We start from the raw sequence: 14,129 nt of genomic DNA, 5'->3' as shown, positions 1-14,129 counted from the left end.
TCGAAACAATCAAATCTGGGTTTGACAGGTTCGGTACGCTCGTCTCTAGTGCCTATATACATAGATAAATATAACTCTTTATTGGAAGAGTGCATTGACAAGGTCGTCCCTCAATAACACCATTTTCTCTACAACGCTTGGTGGTCATCATAGATAGGTTTAACTTATAAATCCTTATAATGAACAATTTGTCCTAGTTTGGATGAAACAAGTTATTTCCATCCACCCTATATAATTAATAGAAAAAAAAAATCTCTAAGATTTTTTCATAGGACTTTTAGAAAAAATGGCCAATGAAATTCTGGAAGCCTCCAGGTTCAGACCATCTGTCAGATATAAATTATTCACTGGATAGTGTTTAGGGTCATAGTCGCTGGCCAGCCCCATGAATGTGATAATGCTTCAGATGTTTAATGTGTGCCCACCCAAGGGGAGAGAGTACGGGGGAGAGAACTACAATCCCCAACCTGACAAAATGCTGTTAAGATATGAGCAGCTTTTATGTCCCCATTATATGACGGTAAAATACAATTCATATCATCAATCAGTTTTATTATCTCAGACAGTACTTTATGCTTTTTTTGTTCTCTTACTGACTTTTTTTTTCCCCCTTGAACTTTTTCTCCCCGCTGGATCTCAAACAGGACTGATTAAGTTTATAGGCTGAGCTATTCATCATTGTGTCTGCCTTTATATATGACCTGGAATAATCCACTCATTTCCAAGACATACACTTTTGCTTTTGAACTATCGGCACCTCCTAAGAATTTACTATTCAGAGGGAAAGAATAAAGAAAAACATTATGGAAAAAGTCTGACATTTCATACTTAGAGTTTATGTGGCCATTTTTATATTTTGTTTTACATCTATCTATCTATCTAAATATGAATCTCTCTATTATCTATCTATCTATCTACATATGAGTCTCTCTATTATCTCTCTATTATCTATCTATCTCCTATCTATCTTTCTACATATCTATCTATCTATCTATCTATCTACATATCTATCTCCTATCTATCTATCTATTTATCTATCTATCTATCTATCTATCTATCTATCTAATAAAAATATAATGAAGCAGCACTACAACGTAGTAGACAGGTGCCAGCATATTGCTCTGACCACAAGCTTGCTGAATATCCAAAAGAAAAAATCCGCAGCACTCAACTTGTTCATGAAAAAACTTCTTGTGCGTTTTTTATTCCATCAAACAAATGCATGATATATAATACAAGCGGCAAATGAGCATCCCGTTTGCCGCTTGTATTAAATATCATGCTTTTGTTTGATGGAAGAAAAAACGCACAAGAATTTTTTTTACGAACAAGTTGAGTGCTGCGAATTTTTTTTGGGATATCTATCTATCATATCGAAAAACGCATGGCACTCAATAAAGGAGAACGGAGGGGGGTGCCAACTTCCGCACCGGGTGCCGTAGGTGCACCAACATAATGTCCAAAAAAGGAAGCAGCACAACCAAAAGTATGTAGAAGCGATTTATTTGCTCATTATTTATTTGCTTTAAGCAGCGACATTTCTACCCATACAATATGGATTTTCTTTCAGACAGAGAAAAAACAGCCCTTAATAATGGAAAGATCACACAATCCGACAGGTGTCCCTGCGATCATGTGACTGCATCCGTGTCTACAGCACAAAGAGAAGAAGCAGAAACTGTGAAAGAGAAAAAAAAAACAACTTTCCGCTTTCTCTGCTGGATACCACACCCGGCCATCAATTCTAAACATATATTCTTCTTCTTTCTTCTCTCAATCCAGATAATATCTAAGCTGTAAACAGTAAATGCACACAAACCCAATGTAAGTGGTCACCAGGACGGCTCTTGTGCATCTTTGGTGCTATTAACATTTTATTAGACTTGTTTTATTTGACGTTTATCTGGCCCGGTTAGAAGCAGCATAATGTGATAAGTATGTGATACTCCCATAAATGCCATTCAGTGCGCAGGAAGAAAGGAAGCCTGCTCTGGATTGCGGATTCTGAAGGCTGCTCTTCTCATTTAGGGCCAATTTACTTTTTGGCTGATTTTTTGGAGACATTTCTGTGATTATCTAATTCATCCTGATGGGAATTGCAGAAATTTGGTCGCTTGCCACCTAAACGACGCTATTCAGACCAATTCAGTTCCATTTCTGCAACAAATCTGTATGTTGAAATACCCTGAGAAATTTTTGGTGGGAAATTTTTCACCAAAGCTTTGCTAGCAAGCAGTGGTTACGATGCGGTAACTAAACTTTCCATAAATGGTAAAAACACAGAACCTTGCTCTTTTTGAACTTTTAGGTCAAGATTAAAGAATCCCGTACAGATGACCCACTGTCTAATGTGTATTGGGGTCTCCTGCCTATCCCCAACAGATGATTTCAGAAGATGTTGCATTTCAAATGCTCAATCCTTTGGTTCTCAGGCAGATAGGCCAAGCTGAACATTCTTGTATGTAGAAACACTGGGGGAGATTTTGCTGGTCATATGAAAGTTTGGCTAACATTACATGTGTATGGCTACTAGAGATGAGCGAACCGGGTTCGGGTTCGAGTCCATCCGAACCCGAACGATCAGCATTTGATTAGTGGTGGCTGCTGAACTTGGATAAAGCTCTAAGGTTGTCTGGAAAACATGGATACAGCCAATGACTATATCCATGTTTTCCACATAGCCTTAGGGCTTTATCCAACTTCAGCAGCCACCGCTAATCAAATGCCGAAAGTTCGGGTTCGGATGGACTCAAGCATGCTGGAGGTTCGCTCATCTCTAATGGCTACCTAATCGATCCTCCTAACTATCTAACTAACACCTAACTATCCTCAAATAGTAGATGTTTGGGTGAGAATAGCTGGGCATACATGTAGGGGGAATTGTGGTTGCCTGCCTCCCTCCCCCCATTCCTTGACTGCTCCCTCCGGAGGCTGGAGACAAAACAAAGCAAGTATGCATAAAGGGCAACGGCACACCAGAATACAGGTAGGTGTAAATCTCTTTATTTAACAAACCATGAAACAGAAAAGAAACACTTGGAAAAGATTAAAAACACTTAAAAATTAGAGCAAGAGAGCATGATTGTAATCATGGACTCAGGGCCAGTATGGGAGAACCATATACTCCAGGTAAATGTCTCAATCCGTATCTGATGACATAATACTAGTCCATCAACACCAGAAAAATCCTGGACAAAAATGTATAACATAAACCAGAATAAATACAAAGTGCAAATGCATGGAAAAAATGAATAGAAGATGGAAAATGGTAGCATGAAAGCCCCTACCAAGCCTGTGACATGTCCCCTAATACAAATAAAGGCCAATATATCAGGCAATCAGATGTAAACACAGGGAAACAGTGGCAGGGATGGAGAATGCTAAAACTAAAGAAACCATGTAGCACATAAATAAATCAAAAAACATATGACCGGGAAACAAATGGTGAAGGACAGAGGGGGAGAGGGAAGTAACCAGTAACTACGGCCCAGCGATGTCCCACGCGTTCCGTCCTGCTCACAGGACTTCCTCAGGGATAAAAATGTGGGTATGTCTCCCCCTTCGTTTATTGTGTCTATCCTTTCTCCTGTGTCATGTGCCTTAAATCGCATGACCACATTTACTCAGATGTCCTCTCTTGCTATACTCTGCCCCTGAGGTCCTAGTGACCTATCCTATGGATAGGGGATAACCTTTTTGGGATAACCCCCTTAACAAGGAAAAAAAATACTAATAACAGCCTACCTACTTGTAAGGCTATATCAATAGTTGATCTGCCAACACTCCGCACCACCATTGTTTGGCGCCTGCACTGCACGGAGAACGGGACCAAAAGAAGTTTGCCCCATACTCAGTGTAGTGGTGGTGTCTCATTACTGCAGTGTTGGCTCCTATTGAATTGTAGTGCCGAAGCTTCAGCTATCCTGAGTGGCTGCAGTACAAAATCACCTGCTTCCAGACCCATTTTTAGTTCAATGCCAATGTTGAAAAAAATTACTGACAATGGTGCCAGGAGTTGGGACCTTGTTAATCATCTATCGATAGCCTATTTAGGCTATCGATAGGCTATAAATAGTTCTTCCTGGAAATCTAATATAAAGCCAGTTTACTTCTTTTTTTCTAAATTATATTCTTCTTACATTTTACATATTTTTTCTTTTCATCCACCATTTTTAGTTCAATGCCAATGCCAAAAAATTTATTGACGGTGGTTCCAGGAATTGGGACCGTGTTATAGCCTACTCAGCGGGTAGGCTATTCAAAGTTTTTCCTGGAAATCCTATTCAAAGCCATGGATGATCAGTTTACTTAAAAAACTTTTTACATTTCTACATATTTTTTTCTTTACATCCACCGTGTATTTCATCTTTTTCTTCAACAAGTTAAAAACTTTTAGCTCACAATGTCAATAAGTCATGTTTGCCTGTGTGGTCTGTTGCTTCTTAGGACTAATTATAATGACTTTAAGTTTAAGTGGGAGTAACATCCATGTGGCCAGTGTACGTAATTTAAAAACACATAGAAACACTTAGAAAACTCCCCATATTTGCAAAGGTTAAACCTGTCTTCGAATGTTTGTATAGTATGTAATTTAAACTCTCCTTTCTGCTTATCCAGCATGACCTTGGTCCAGACAATGATTTCTAGAGGGAATTTTAACTAATCGGGTATTTCCCATAAAGGTTGCATTGTTTTTGATAGCCAGTAGTCATAAATATCTTATATAATCTCAATAAATTACATGGAAGTGCCTAAATCATTCAAGCATTAATTTTAAATCTCTTGGAAAAGCTGAGGTCCTATCTATGTAAACAGCTTTGGACTTTTGTTAAACTATTTGACGTGTCATCTTAAGGGCGTAAATGTGAAGTTTCTGATCATTTTATTATTTTTTTTTTACATTTTGTTTTTTACATTTTTAAGTAAAGATTGGTTTTAATTTTAATCCCTTTAAGTCTTTCCTGACATGTTTTATGCTTCAAACCATTTTAGCCCGCTTTAAACCAGTTCTATTTTATCACTATCTTTTTGTACCACTAATGGCAAGACATAAACCCAATACAGACATGAAAATCACTAAACGCAGCCCCTCCTAACTGCTAAAGAAAATCTCCATGAAAATAAGGAGGCTCCTGGCATACCATTTGCAAATAGTGTGTACCATCTCACCACGGTAAGGTTGTGCTCCCTTTCCATGCCACCCTGGGGGTTATTTTGCCAGTATTAGTTGGATCCTGCACGCCCAGAGTATAGGCTTTATATTAACCAAGGAGAGGCCAGAGTATAGGGTAGGGTCTATCCCGGGCGTAAGGCCACCTTATTGTGGTGGGCTGGTAAACACTATTTGTAAATGGTACGCCAAGGGCCTCAATATTTTATGAAGATTTTCTGTAGCAGATAGGAAGGGCTGCTTCTATTGATTTCCATGTCTATATTGGGTTCATGTCTTACCATTAGCTGTTGTTTTTTTTTGTGTTTTGTGTATTTGCAATTTCAGGCATAGCAATGTGCACCTGACTAGTGTGAATGGTGTTGTAGGAGAGCTGACGAAATTTGTCTTTGTCTGTATACCTCTAGCTATAAAGCCCAGCATACGATTAGCTTTCCCCACCAGCTGGTTGTACTGGTGACACATTGTGAGGAGTCAGAAATCACTGCCCCTAAATCATTCTCTTAAGAAGTCTTCACTAACACACAACTGCTGATTTGATACTCAGATAGAGGATTCCTTCTGCCCACGTTTTCTATCTGGGAAGTGAAGAACCAATTGCTTATTATAAGCCTTCACAAAGTATTAGATTTTGGGCAGTAGAAAGTGTGCAAGTGGCTCAGAACTCTTTATACGCTGCTTTTTAACAACAATTAGTGTAGCACAAATATAAGCTGGCACACTTGAACTTGTGATTAAAAAGACCTACACAAAAGTTACACATTATACATTGCCAATAATAAGGGGGGATTAAAAATTTCCCTGCAGTAGCCTAGAGAGCTGTTAGCAAGACTTCTTGGGCTACCTTGAGGGTATGTGATTCTTCTTCCTACTATTTTTTGCCGCATAGCATGCCAAAAGTTTGTGCCAAAGTTCGGAAGATTTCAGTTCAAACATCTCTTTGAGTATCATTGCTGGTGTGCCAATATTTTAGTAGAATAATGTTGTACCATGTTAGTCATAGAAAGCAGTAGAACAGTAAAGAAATCAGGCGAAGTAGAGCTGAACAAATTTATATTAAGAACGAAGCGAAGCGCTACGTTAGCTCTGAAATCAGCCTGATTGCATTTAACTTACTGCCGCTCCGTACCGCTTCTCCCCGAGAGCTGGGAAAAGCTGGATCCAGTCCTGGAGAATGGGGGGAAGTTTCTTCACTATTCCACTGCCAAAATTTTACTAATATTTTTTACTTAGTTATATTGAGAATAATGATAAGTGTATGTGGCCCAAGTGGGAAATCAGTGTGTGACTAATATATACAGATGTTGCCACAGTTGGGCCATCAATGCATGCCACCGTTACGTGTGTTGCATGGCAAAAAGGACCACAATAAATGGTTGCTCCAGTTAGACCATCAGTACGTGGCTAATATATGCAGGTGTTGCTGCAATAAGCCCATTAATGGGTGGCTAACATACACAAGTGTTGCCGCAGTTAGGCCATCAGTGTCCAAGTCTTTCACTCACTCCTCTGCTGCTTAAATTACACATCACAAACAATAACACACAGTATGAGCCCCACGTCATGGAGCAGTCACTATTACTCTTTGACGACTGTGTGGCTGTTGATTTAGTGGGCCATCCACCTGCCCCAAGTCGTGAAATGCACTGGTACTGGGGCCCAACTACTTCTGATGTAAGATGAGGACGTGGGAAGGCTAGTTCAACTGGGCAGTGGACCACTGCAGGACATCTCTGACATCTGGAAACCCAAGACTTTCAGCTGTGTGAAGAGAGTCACAGAGGGTAGTGAAGAGGAGTAAGCGAAAGATGATGGTAGGGGTCATGACGAGGTTCTAGATCCCACACTCAATGAAGGCCATAATAATCCAGAGAAAAAGGTGGTGGTCGCCCAACCCCAGCAACAGAGCAAAAGAGGTAGCAGGGTGCAAATGCACAAAAGACAGCCTGTGGCTAGTACCTTGGCTGGTACTGCCCACCACGCCAAGGGACTAAGCACGCCAAAGCCAGTTTAGAGGATTTCTCTGGCACGGCCAGGAGGTTAATGATTTATACCACGGGACGATAGTCTGCCAAGTCGGCCTAATTATCGCTCTGTGTAATAGGAAGAAGATTCCACCCTTCATTCCTCACATACTCTTTGGAAAATGAAAGTTGGAATCTGATTGGTTGCTAGGGGCAACTGAGCCAGTTTAACTTTACACCATGTTTGATAAATCCGAGTCTAAATAACACCATTACATGATTGAAATAGAGTGCATAAATAATGTAAAACATGGCCGCTTTCTTCCAGAGACAGCACCACTCTTCAGTTTGGGTGTGGATATGAAACTTAGTTCCATTAAAGTGAATGGAGCTTAATTGCAAACCCCACCAAAAGTGGTGTTGTCTCTGGAAGAAAGTGGCCATGTTTTTCTAACGCTGGATAACACCTTTAAACTATGTGTCATACTACAAATTTTTAAGGCTATGTTTAAACATGGGGGACATTTATCAAACTAATTGCGCCTGTTTTTAGTCTAATATATCTAGTTTGTGCTCAAAATAAATCTAATATGAATTTATGAAGATTTTTTAGACAAGAGTATCCAAATTAGATGCGACTTTTTGAATTAGATTTTTTGTTGTTAATTAGATCGAAAGTGCGCCAGAATTCTTTTTTAGCTAAATTTATTAACTGCTCAATTTTTTAAAAAGTCGCATATATTGGCGCATCGCTACGTCTGCTCCGAACCAGGTGAATTTATTAGACTAATTAAAAGACCATTATTTTTAAGACACATTTACTATGCTATTAGACAATTTACATAAATTTGACTAAACACATTAGATTGGAAATTATGCCAAAACATCGTGTTTTTAGATTTGTTAGTAAATATCCCCCATAGTGTTTAATTAGTGTTAATGAGGTTATCCAGCACTACAAAAACAGATTGGGTGGGGTTTCAAACTAGGTTCCATTGAAGTAAATAGAGCTTAAATGCAAACCACACCTTAACTGGAGACAAGAGAGGGGCCTTGGGTTTCAAACTAGGTTCCATTGAAGTAAATAGAGCTTAAATGCAAACCACACCTTAACTGGAGACAAGAAAAGTGGCCATGTTTTTGTAGCGCTGGATAACCCCTTTAATTTGCGATACTTTGCTGTTAATTGCACAATTCACAATAAAAAAAGAAATAATAGCGCTAATTGCATAAAGTAACGCTAATAATTGCTAATTAAATGCTATCTGTGAACTTAGAAGCAGAAGATGGTCAGCACTCAAACACAAAGTCCCTTGAAATTGGGGTACGGTGTTCTTATTTTGGCTGTATGCCACTCTAGGAGCACGTGAGAATGGTCCCTGGACCCAAGGGCATCCAACAGAAGACAAACATAAGGATTTTCTCCAGCTCGCTTAAAATTCAATCCTTTATTTATATAATGTTTAAAAGGCCGACGCGTTTCGGGCTTGCTCGCCCTTAGTCATGGCTCTGTGTAATCTAGTCCTGAGACGACTCGCAGATAAAGAGGCCGTCACCCAAAATGAAAAGGGGGACTATCACTGTCCATTCCCCACAACGATAGGTAAACAAAGTTATACATGTTATATATCGTTTTAATCGTAACAACTCAGTTTTACCCCAGGGCGAACGGTGTAAAAACAACCCCCCCCCCCCACACACACACACACATAAAAGAAATGCGTTTTTTTTTTTTCAATTTCACCACACTTTGAATTTTTTTCTGGTTTCGCAGTGTACTTTATGCAAAATTTCAGCACGTCATTGCAAAGTACAATTAGTGACGCAAAAAATAAGGGCTCATGTGGGTTTCTAGGTGAAAAAATGCAAGTGCTATGGCCTTTTAAACACAAGGAAGAAAAAACGAAAATGCAAAAATTGAAATTGGCCGGGTCCTCTAAGGGTTAAACATTATATAAATAAAGGATTGAATTTTAAGTGAGCTGGAGAGAATCCTTATGTTTGTTATCTGTAAACTTAGCCTAAATATTCATTCAAGTTTTCCATAAATCAATAATGCATCGGATGATAAGAAACTTTGCATTATATCTTATCGGAAAAAACACACCTCTATCCCCCCTTTTTAGGCTCATTTACTAAACTCATCATTCACTCTGAAAACCAGCTCAAGAAGACAGACTATCAAATCACTGAGGCATCGGTTACATACTGTCCATAAAAGTCTATAGAAAAGGATAGAGGAAGAGGGAGGGAAGGGAGGAGTAGCAGAAGAGAGCCAGAAACAGACTGCAGAAAGAATATAGTAGGAGCTTATAGTAAGCTTATAGTAAGCATTATGCCTTATCACAATGCTGGAACCATAGCTTACACTGCTCATGACTGCTCTATAATGTCTCCTATGCTGTTGCTTATTCTTCTTAGAGTTTATTAGGTTTACAATAGCAATATGGCGGAGCAGGATCCAATCTTCTGTGTGTGTGTGTGTGTATAAGAGACATCATAACAGCAACCAGCGAATTAAAAATCAGTCTGCAGAGGGGAAAACTGGGTAAAAAGTCATATAATGGAGGAAAATAGAGCTACTCCTGATGTACCACAACAACAACAAATGATTCTCCAGGTTCTCCTATTGCTCCCTTTACATTTATATGTGATGGTCATGGGGGCTTATTGGCACTGACCCAGGCATTTTTTTCATGATATGAACTAAATGATTGTTCCACAGCCATAATGAAGCATGCAGATGACATTCGAAACACGCCAGTTTGATTTTTAAAGCATGAAATGATCATTGGTTGGATTTTATACTCATTTTAACAGTTTGTTTTATTGCTGTTTATATTCTGAATAGTCACCTCAGATGACACATTACCCTTTCACTACAGTAGTCAACCAATCTTGTCGGGACTATTTTTGTTTATATTGCTTTTACGTTGCAATTTTTTATTGTTTGTTCTTTTAATAGTTTTTTCCTCACATATATGGAAACCCATATATAGCATGTTTATTGTGTGTTTGTAGGTAAAATATATGTAATACTTAGTAATTATTGTGGATACAATATGATATCAATCACCTCTGTACAGATATCGCTTAGCATAAAAGTCTACTCCATATATTTTGTCAAAAATGACATTGAAAAATGAAGACCTGTCATAATTCTTCAAAAATGAAGTCACTATGTGAGCCTGTGTATTTAAAATCAACACCCCGTGAACTTTAGGGCTGGGACAGTCAAAAGCGCAGAGATGGAAAGCAATTCAGAGGAAGTTCTGGAAACCGTCACCGAAAGTGCGGTTCCCATTTGTTTGCTGTCTCAGAGACCATAATTAAAGGAGAAATACAAAAGACAACACAATAACGCTAAAGTGCTGTGCGCCAGGGCTGAAAAAAAGAAATTTATGTAGACAAAAAAGTTTTTAAAAAAAGTTTTGCATAAATGTATTCAATAATATAAACATATAATAAAAATATAAATGAAAAATGTAAATACAAAAATAAAAAATATTTTTTTTTTACTATATTTATAGAATTTTTTATATTAATTATTTTTTTTTCCAATCTTAACCTAAAGTCAGGCAATAGTTGCACATTGATCTCATTAAGAAAATGATTTATTGCAATTTCCTTTTACTTTGCACCCGGCTCGGCAATATTTTCAGTCTCGGGTCAGGAGGACCTGGCTAGTCTCAATCCTGACTACACAGACCATTTAACACTGTCACTCGTTCGGACCAGCTTAGTCAATGTCTCCTTCTGTTTGTAAGGTAATGGTGCTATATATTTTCTAGATATCAAAGAGCCAACATGGAGGCACCTGGGGGATTCTGGTATGGTTATTTTAACTTGGTTCAAAGCGAAAATTGACGAAGAAGTTAAAGTGTTAAATGCTGGGTAAAATTTGAAAAATTTTAATAACTATGGAGAACTATGATAACACGGAGGCTGGTAACAGAATTGGTATACATGGGTGGACTTCTTTCCATAGCTCTGTTCAGCATTTGTCGGAGATGTTTATTTGGACAGGAGGGGAGCGACATGTTTGTTTTATATTTTTGTGTATTTTTTGACAGGTCACATGATTTATGATTGCTTTTCTATTATTAATATGATAACATAGTGTTTCCCAGTTGAGAGTCTGCAGAAGCTTAGAGGTATATAGAACCTGTGTGAGAATTGGCAGCAGCTGCAATGCCTGGATTTAAAGGGGTATTCTGACTTGATTTACCTTATTCCTTATCCACAGGGGTTAGTATCCACACTGATAATTCATTAAAGGGTTAGCCAGTATAAGAAAAGCACAACTACTTTCTTGCACATACAGCGCCACCCCTGTCTTTAGGTTGTGTGTGTTATTACAATTCAAGTCTTACCTACCGTCCATGGCTGTTACTACCACCATATTAGACATAGAAATTGCTATGGGGCGCCCTGCATTAGGGGGCCTGGTAGCCCACTCCTGCAATACACTGGCCCCCCTGAGCTATCATCATTTGCAGCACCCAGTGGCTGAGTGGGCCTTCAGCATGCTGCAAATGTCTCTTTATGTGCAAGAGCTCCTGTCAAGCACTTGCAGTTAAATTTTAAAAGTTATGTCTACACTTGATGGGTTTGTGGTTAGTCACTCGGGGGTGTGGGGCTCAATTAAAAGCCATATGCCAATGCTGTTTCTAGCACATATGTAGGTCGGTGCTATTGTCTCTATATGCTCTGGAATGAAGGCCATGGTTCGCACTATGTTCTATGCAGGGCCCTCTACTATCTTCAAGCCTATCAGAGACCTTATTTTGTATCCCAAGATGTGTTTCCACCAATCGTAGAACTCCTTAAAGGGGTTGTCCGGCGAAAAAAATTATTCACAGAATAACACACATTACAAAGTTATACAACTTTGTAATGTATGTTATGTCTGTGAATGGCCCCCTTCCCCGTGTCCCACCACCCCCACCCGTGTACCCGGAAGTGTGGTGCGCTATACATTACCTGTCACGTGCCGACCACGGTCTCCGATCTTCAGTAGTGACGTCTTCTTCGGGAGGCCAGCGGATCTTCCCGAGTGCCGGCCGCCCTCTGCAGCGTCATCCGAAGCTCAGCCGCGATTGGCTGAGCATAACTGTGCTCAGCCAATCGCGGCTGAGCAGCTGATGACGTGGCCGCGTCATCAGCCGCTCAGCCGCGATTGGCTGAGCATCACTGTGCTCAGCCAATCGCGGCTGAGCGGCTGATGACGCGGCCACGTCATCAGCTGCTCAGCCGCGATTGGCTGAGCACAGTTATGCTCAGCCAATCGCGGCTGAGCTTCGGATGACGCTGCAGAGGGCGGCCGGCACTCGGGAAGATCCGCCGAACTTACGAAGAAGACGTCACTGCTGACGATCGGAGACCGTGGACGACACGACATGCGGTGAGTATAATGCACCACACTTCCGGGTCTAGCGTGGGTGGGGGGAAACACGGGGAAGGGGGCCATTCACAGACATAACATACATTACAAAGTTGTATAACTTTTTAATGTGTGTTATTCTGTGAATAATTTTTTTCGCCGGACAACCCCTTTAAGGGATATATATAGTGTGGTGGAGCACATGGGTAGTAGTTCAAAAATAGGACTGTTGTAGCGAAGTACAAGAGAGTATTATTTTTCCTGTTTGCCAACCCTATCCATGCTGGGCTTTTTGCCTACCAGGTGGGGCCCATGTTCCTGGATGATTGTCACTCTGTGCCCACAGGCAGAATTAGGAGGATCATCATAGCCGCAGATGCGGATACTTCCTCTATTAAGCCCCCACGGGTCTAGATACACCCCCTCTGTCAAGTCAAGTCTAAGTAACAAACTAAAGCATTCCAAGTATTCCCAGTATTCAAAGTATCACCTGGATCACAGTAAGCAAGCTCATTATTGTATTCCTGCATATTGAAAATAGCATATCGAATATTGTGTGCTCTGTTGCATAGTTCAGAGGGGAAACCAGGAAGTGATCAGGTCCATGGATGAGAAGAACTTTACAGAACTTTATAGAAGTCACTTTTACCAAAACAAATTGTAGAAAAAGATATAAAAATAATTGCTAATGGATATCACAAAATTAGTCAATTTACATATGATAAGTAAACTAAGTTACCTGGCTTAATGCAAAACATCTGGTAGAATCCAGTAGGCTACCGGAGACCAGGCATCCTGCTCCTGCATCTACAGATAATAAAGTAATGCACTGTATACAGTTAAAACAACCAATAAACCAAATTAATATAATCCCTAGTAAGAAAGTTACTTTATAATGTCTACATTTCACAGTGTTCCATTAGACTAATAGCGACTGTCTTGTACTGGCACCGGCAGCTGGCACAGAGAAGAAAGCATTAACAAGATTTTCCTTGTGCGGGCAGGCACCGTCGTGTCCCCAGAGGTATATGCTTAAGACATATGCATATGGTAATTTGTTGCCTTTGGATCCTAAAACTTTATAATCACCTTTTTTTTTTAGAATTTCCAACTAAACTGTTCAGAAAATCAGCTCATTGTCTGTCTTATTGTATGTACCGAAGGTTTCCATAAAACTCGTATCCAGGACAGCAAGACCTTGTATTATGTGGGACCACCAAAAAAAAAAAAAAGGTCTGTGCATTAAAATGACATTTACGAATGCAGCGCCCCTGGCATAAACCAGGAAGAAGGCGCAGATTTGGCCCTTCTCTCTGGCGTACACCAACCGTATACTCTGAACGGGGCCGCGACAAGGTGGGGAGGAGGTGTTGGGCGCTCCTACTAGGTACTGGTAGGATGTACAACCTGAAAAAGAGTTTTCTAAACTATTTCTATGGTAATTCAAGTTATTCTAAGTAGTGTTCAATGGACTTGTCGAACTGTTCGGCTTTGGCAACGTTAACCGTGCCCGAACGCTTGGCATTTTACTCTTGGCAGCTGGAGAAGATAGATGCTGCCTTAGAGCTGCCAGAAATATATGGATACAGCCAAAGGCCATAGGGCGCATTCA

The sequence above is a fragment of the Dendropsophus ebraccatus genome, chromosome 15 (assembly GCF_027789765.1).
Source record: "Dendropsophus ebraccatus isolate aDenEbr1 chromosome 15, aDenEbr1.pat, whole genome shotgun sequence".
NCBI classification, from domain to species: domain Eukaryota; kingdom Metazoa; phylum Chordata; class Amphibia; order Anura; family Hylidae; genus Dendropsophus; species Dendropsophus ebraccatus.
This window is presented reverse-complemented; position numbering follows the sequence as displayed.